Source organism: Ursus maritimus, unplaced genomic scaffold, assembly GCF_017311325.1.
Source record: "Ursus maritimus isolate PB19 unplaced genomic scaffold, ASM1731132v1 scaffold_13, whole genome shotgun sequence".
Lineage (NCBI taxonomy): Eukaryota > Metazoa > Chordata > Mammalia > Carnivora > Ursidae > Ursus > Ursus maritimus.
The window spans coordinates 42,241,926-42,249,431 of record NW_024423675.1 but is presented as its reverse complement, the minus strand read 5'-3'; the positions used below and the strand labels follow the sequence as shown (position 1 = coordinate 42,249,431).

At 34.3% G+C, this 7,506-nt stretch overlaps 1 protein-coding gene across 7 annotated transcripts in view; it reads left to right on the top strand.

The window, feature by feature from the left end:
* AHI1 (Abelson helper integration site 1) overlaps positions 1–7,506 on the top strand; it is a 210,232-nt gene that overhangs the window by 185,758 nt on the left and 16,968 nt on the right. The gene's annotated exons all lie outside the window — the stretch shown is intronic.

Here is a 7,506-nt window from a genome sequence, read left to right as displayed (position 1 = left end):
TGCTGAATTTCCTTCAGGAACATAGTTCAAGTTAACCCTGCTACCCGCTTTGACCTTTTGAAGAATAATATGTCTCTTTCAGTTCAAAAATTCTGATGTAGGTGACAGTCTAATTTACAGGAATTATCGAATAAACTCATGCGTTATCTCATGAGAAATGTTTCATTCTACAGAGGAAAGATAAATAAAGTTTTTAAATGGTGCTTTAAAGAGTCACAGAATCATGACCTAGAAGATTCCTTAGAAATTCCACATCCCCTCTGTGTTCTAGTCAAGAAAACTAAGGGCGAAAGCCTTGCATAAATTTCACAGGGCTTGTCTGTGTCACCGCACAGACCAGCACTGAAGAGCCCAGACTACTGCAGTGTGTGTTTCTTTGTTTCTTTGTTTCTTTGTTTTTAAATCGTATTTAGTGTTGTCAGGCTTCTTGGTAAAATACCATTTTACTGGAAGCCTAAAAATCTTTCTTTCCGAAAGAGAAAATCTATTGATGATGCTCTAACTACCTATAGCCCTGTATCATCACTTCAGAGCACAGTCACTCACATTATCCCATTTGATTCCCACCATTTCCCTGCAGACCCGTATCCTGACCCCTGTCTTACATATGCAGAAACAAGGTCTTCGAGGCTGGGACTTGTTTCAGGTCACTGTGGGTACTAAGTGGCAGACCCGGTTCCAGAACACGGGTCCTCTGTTTCCTAATCTCCTTTTCTTTCCAGGCTTTCCTGTCGCCAGTCATAGGATACACACACACATCCCGGGTTTTTCAGGTTTTTGTTCTTGTTACATCTGCCAGGAAAGTTTTCAGTTCCATTCTCCAAAAAAGTGAAATTTTATATAATGATAATACAGTTATTGCCCCTAAGGAGTTTATACTCAATGACAGATTATATATATATAAAGTACCCTGGAACAATGAGGACAAACTGTTTCAGCAACCAAAAAATAACCATATTTAATACATTATGGCAACAGTGTTCTTGGTGTTTTTAAGCATGTTTTATAAAAACTAATAGAACTTTTACCTAAAATGCAAATGAGAGACTGTAGTCACTCTGACTGCATTGGATACCTATTTTCAAGTGATAACAGAGATCCAACCACACCACGCTCTCCTGATTCAAGTTTAAAAAAAAAAAAACAAAACTCACAAAACATCCCAGCTTCTAAAGGCTGTGACGGTAGCTTGACTTTTCCTTTTGAGCATAGAGCACTTACCAAGCTTCTGAAAATAAATTTTCATGAGAAGTTCAGATATGTCTAAATGCTCAAGTTCATCTGCAGCCTTTGGGCTTTCCCTATACTAGTAGTTTCTTAGAAGTAAGGATGAATTAAGATACATTTCTCATGACCTGAAAACTGTAGGCGAGTTGAAGGTGAAAATATTATAGCCCACTATGTACAAATAAGTCATTTCTTTATTTCTTTAATTTATCTAAGTGAGTCCATTCTACCCAAGTAAATGGACAGAGGCTCATTTTTGTGTTTCTTTGCAGTCTTGCCATTCAGTTTGCAACATCTGCTTATTTAGTTGGTTGACCAGAATATATAAATAAGCCATGCAGGACTACCTCTTACCACTTCCACTTGAATTTCTTGTCGTGTTTATTCTTTCTTATTTTTTTTAGAAATGTCAAGCACTTCTGTGCAAGTAATTTTTACGCATTTTAGTAAAGCTACACTTCCTTTTTAAGATTATCAAGAAGAAACTCCAGTAGGTTAATTTAACAAAGGCATTTTCTTAAAAGTCTTAGACTTGCACCCTTTGTATCTCATGCCCCTCTGATGTTATTATCTGCTGCCTAAGTCAGAGTTTGTAATGAAATTTCTGTAAATATGTTACAGTCCTTAATAAGTAGTATTGATATTCCTTGTCATTAGTCTGTTTTTAACTTGAGTTTGTTAGGGCCTTTTTTTTTTAATATAGAATGTTTTATTTCATTAACAGCTTTGATCAGAGAAAAGTTAATTCAGGTGGTCAATCATATTCAAGTCCTTTATGAACACTCAAATGTGAACTTGAATGAATGAATGAAATCTCTTAATAGAGTAGAGCCATAAGGGTTAATTCTAAGTATGCTGTCAATCCCCCACTATGTGTTGATTCCATCTTTGTAATAATCCCATTCCAGACACCCTCAAGTTCCTTTTCCTGTCCATGAAAAGGAAGGAGTTTATCTTTTTTCCCTAAAATACCCTATTGTTTGCAACCTTCTTTTTTTTTTTTTTTCCCAAGTTCTTACCTTATCCATTTTTTAGCCTTTTTCTTACCCCTCCCCTTTGTGAGATCAGACCCATCCATTGTCAGGTGTGTGGCGTCACAGTGGTCTTTATATATTTTAATATGTTCTTCATCAGCTACACAATTTGCAGATATTTCCCCCCAGGCTCCGTTTTCCCTTTTCATTCTCTTAACAGTGGCTTTCGAAGAGCAAGCTTTATTTTGATGAAGTCCAATTTATCAATTTTTTTCTTTTATGAATCATGCTTTAGTTATAGTATCTAAGCAGCCTTTACCTAAGTCACAAACGTTTTCTCCTATGTCTTCTTATAAAAGTTTTATAATTTCAGGTTTTATATTTAAGTCTATGACCTGTTTTTGTTAATTTTTATATATGGTATGAGATTTGGATCAGAAGGTTTATTTTGTTTGCCTTTGCATATCTGGTTGTCCCAGCACCATTCATTGAAAAAGCAATCCTGCCTCAGATGAATGGCCTTCTTGCACTTCTGTGAAAATCGGTCGTCAGTATATGTGTGGGTTTGTTTCTGGACTCTATTCTGATCCATTGATCTACTTCTCGGTCTTTACATCAGTAACACATTTTCTTGATTACTACAGTTTTATGATATGTCTTGGAATTGGATATTTTTGGTCCTCCAACTTTGTCCTTTTTTAATGTTGGTTTAGCTATTCAAGGTCCTTTTTATGTCCACATGAATTTTAGAATAAGCTTGTTTTACAGCAGAGCCTACTAGAGTTTCAACTGGCATTGCCTCGAATCCACAGATGAGTATGGGTAGAACTGTCATGTTAACAATGTTGAGTAATCTGACTCATTAACATGATATATTTCTTCATTTATTGAGATCTTCTTTAATTTCTCTCAGCACTGTTTTTTGGGTTTTTTTTTTTTTTTCAGTTTTCAGGGTACAAGTCCTACACATATTTGACTCATTTATTCCTGAGTATTTCATATGTAAATGATATTATTTACCAATTTCAGTTTATAATTGTTTGTTGCTCATTTATAGAAATACTACTGATTGTTGTATATTGAACTTGTACTATGCCATTTTACTAAAATGTCTTTTTAGTTTTAGTAGCTTTTCAGTATATTTTACTAGATTCTCTACATAAACATTCAAGCAAATAAAAACCAGTTTAATTTCTTCCTTTCCAAACTGGATGCCTTTTATTTTTATTTTTATTCTTGTATTTTTGCCTTATCGCATAGGATAAATCTCCAGTATGGTGTTATAATGTCAAATAGAAATGATGAGAGTACATGACCTTATGGGTAGTGAGTGGGAAAGCATTTAGTCTTTCACCATTAAGTATGATATTATCATAGGTTTTTAAATAAATGTCCCTTATCAGGTAATTTCCTTCATTTCCTGGTTTCCAAAGAGTTTGTATTAGAAATGGATGTTGGATTTTCGTCAAATGCTCTTTCTGTAGCTATTAAAATAATCACATGATTTGTCTTTATTAATTTATGTTAATATGGTAAATTACATTGATTTTCAAATTTAAACTATACTTTCATTGTTAGAATTAACCCTGTTTAGTCATGGTATGTTATCATTTTTATAAATTGGTTAACTTGATTTTCTAAAATTTAATTTAGAAGTTAACTTTTTTGTATTTTGTTCATGAGAAATATGGGTCTATAGTTTTCTTGTAATGTCTCAGTCTGATTTGGTATCAGGAGGTCGGCTTCATGGGTAGAGTTAGGAAGAATTCCTGCTTCTTCCATTTTCTGGAAGAGTCTATGTAGATTTGGTATTTCTTTCTTTTATAATTTTTATTTCTTCATTGATACTCTCTATTTGCTGACATGATTTCTTTTAGTTCTTTGAACATATTTATTATGGAGGATTTCAAGTCTTTGTCTAAAAGTCCAATGTGTAGACTTCCTAAGGGACAGTTTCTGTTGATTGCTTTTTTTTTTCCCCTTTGTATGGGCCATACTTCTTGTTTCTTTGTATGTCTTGTAATCTTTTGGTGAAAACTGGACATTTTAAATGCTATAATATGACAATTATGGAAATTAGATTCTTCCCTTCCTTGGGGTTTGTTGTTGCTACTTATTGTAGTTGTTCTTTGTTAAATAACTTCTCTGAATAAATTCTATAATGCTATAATGTTTTGCCACTGAAGTCTTTGTTTGGTTAGATTAGTGATTAGCTAATTGGACAAAGATTCCTTAAACACCTGGAACCAGTAAGTCTCCCAGTTTTGCTAAGGGGTTCCCTTGGGGTATTATGCACCCCTTCAATATTTAGCCAAGCAATTGACAACTCTGTCTTAGCTTTCACTTCCTGTTAGCACAGAGCATTGAGATCAGTCAGAAGTAAAGGCATAAGGCCTTCTTAGGCCTCTGCTGTGCATGCACACAACCCTACACATGTGAGACCTTCTAGACTCTCAGAAATATGTCCGAGCTTTTTAAGACCCCTGTGGACATCTTACTTCCCCAGCTTTTCCTTTTCAGCTTTTTAGTTAGTCTATTGCTTGACTACTGTTATCCATCACTCAGGCAGCCATGAAGTTAACTATAATTGTTTTCAACAAGTGCCTCTCAGGGAAAAGGCAAACTCTGAGATAGTTCAAATACAGACAGCCTTACAAGTTCTTTGGTATCTTCCAAAGAACCACCAGACAGATCAAGTAAAGACAGTGCTTTGGAAATGAGGCTTTGAAAGAGCTCCATCCTTGTTCCGTGCCTTCCAGTAGCTGCCAGGCTGCTGGCTTTCACCATAAATGCAGGCTTTTCTTTTTCAAGGTCTCCACAGAGCCAACAGTGGGGGGTGGGACTAGGTCAAGTTGAAATGCCACAAAGCTCACAAGATCTTAACCAAGATTCAACCATTTTTCTTGAATAAACATTCCCCAGTTGCCACAAGCTTTTGGCTAATTTCCAGGATTCTGAAAAAATTGATTCTAACCATTTTTGCCAGTTTTCTCCTAGCTTATTTGGAGAAGAGAATATTCAGAAGTCCTCAGCTCCACCACTTTCACAGACATCATTTTATTTCTTCTTCAAATATTGGGTAAACTCACCATTAAAGCTGTCTGGTTCTGGAATTTTCTTTTTTGGAAGATTTTTAACTACAAGTTCAATGTATTTAATAGAAGTAGAGCTATTAAGGTTATCTAGTTCTTCTTGTATAGACTTTGATAGTTTGTTTCTTTCAAGGGATTTGTCCATTTCACTCAAGCAGTTGAATTGATTTACATAAAGTTCATAATATTACCTCATTGTCTGTTCAACATTAAAAGAATCCATAGTACTGTTGCATCTCTCTAATCCCTGGTGTCAGTAATTTCTTTCTTTCTTTTTTTTTTTCAATCAGCCTGGCTAATGGTTTATCAATTTTATTGATCTTTTCAAAGAATCGGCTTTTTGTTTTGCTGATTTCTGTTTATTGTTTATTTTCTATTTCATTGATTTCCATTCTAGTTTTTATTTCTGCTTATTTTGGATTTAGTTTGCCCTTTTTGTAGTTTTTTAAAGTGGAAACTGTGGTCATTGATTTAACACCTTTCTTCTCTCCTAATATAAACATGTATTGCCATAAATTTCCCACTATGCAAAGCTTGAATGATATTGCACAAATTTTGATATGTTGTTTCCTTTTCATTTCTTTCAAAACACTTTAATTTTCCTTCAGATTTCTTATTTGACCTATGGGTTACTTGGAAGTGGGTCATTTCATTTCCAATGTTAGGAAGTTTTCCAGAGATCGTTCTGTTACTGATTTCTAATTCCATAGTGGTCAGAGAACATACTATACTCTATATGATCCAGATCTTTTTAAATTTATTAAGAACTGCTTTGTGACTCTTAATATGGTGTCTCTTGGTAAAAATCTTTAGTACCCTTGAAAAGAATGCATATTATGCATTTGTCTACCTGAAGTATTCTTTTATAAATAAATTGGATCACATGGGCTAATAGTGTTGTTTATATCTTATGTTGCCTCACTGATTTTCTGTGTACCTGTTCCATTATTGAGAGTAGGGTATTGAAGTCTTCAACTAATATTGTGGGCTTGTTTTTTTTCATTCTCGTAGCTCTGTTAGTGTTTGCATCTCTGTATTAGATGTCCATATATTTAGGATTGCTATGTCTTCTTGAAGGATTGACACTCTTTTATTAAATGACTATTTCTGGTCATATTCTTTGTTCTGAAGTCTCCTTCATTTAATATTAACAAAGTTTCTCCAGCTTCCTTTTAGTAGTGTTAGAATGGTGTATGTGTTTTCATACGTTAAATATAAAGATGCAAATAGATTGAGAATTAAAGCATGTGTCTTATAGGCAGCTGAGTCATGCTCATTTTATCCAATATGACCATTTCAGCCTTTTAATTAGGGTAACTAGGCAAACGTTTATATTTAATATGATTATTAATATGGATGAATTTTAGTCTATTGTACTGCTTTTTTATTTTCTATTTGTCTCATCGGTTCTTTTGTCATCTTTTCCTGCTTTTCTTTTAGATTATGTTTTATCTATTTTATCTTGCTTGCTAGCTTAATATCTATAATGTTGTGTCTAGCTATTTTAGTGATTTTTTTTAGGGTTTATAATACAAATCTTTATCACACAGTATATCTTCAGGAGCTTTAAGATGGTACACTTCCATATCTTCCCTCCTGACTTTCATGCTTCTTCATGCTATTATTATTTTTGTTTAAATTGTCATCTTTTGAAGAGATTGCATAAGAAAATCTTAATATTTCCCCATTTTGTTTCTATTTTCAGTATTCCTTTGTGTAAATCCATATTTTCACCTACTATCATTTTCCTTACACCTGGAGGACTCCCTTCAAAATTTTTGTGGTGTTGGCTAGCTAAAAATAAATGCCTTCACTTTTCACATGTCTGAAAAGAACGAGTTCATCTTTGTTTCTGAAAGCTATTTTCATTTGGCATAAAATTCCGTGTTGAAAGATTTGCACTTTTTTTCTGGTACTTTAAAAATGTTGTTCCACTGCCTTCCCACCTGCAGTTTTTTCCCCACAAGAAATAGACTATGATGCTTATCTCGTTCCTCTGTATGTACTATGTTTTCCCCCACTTTGGCTACTTGTTTTTTGGGTTTTTTTATTATTATTAACATATAATGTTTTATTTGTTTCAGGGGTACAGGTCTGTGATTCATCAGTCTTACACAATACACAGCACTCACCACAACACATACCCTCCCCAGTGTTCATTACCCAGCCACCCCATCCCTCCCATATCCCCCCCCCCCCCCCCCCACCACCAA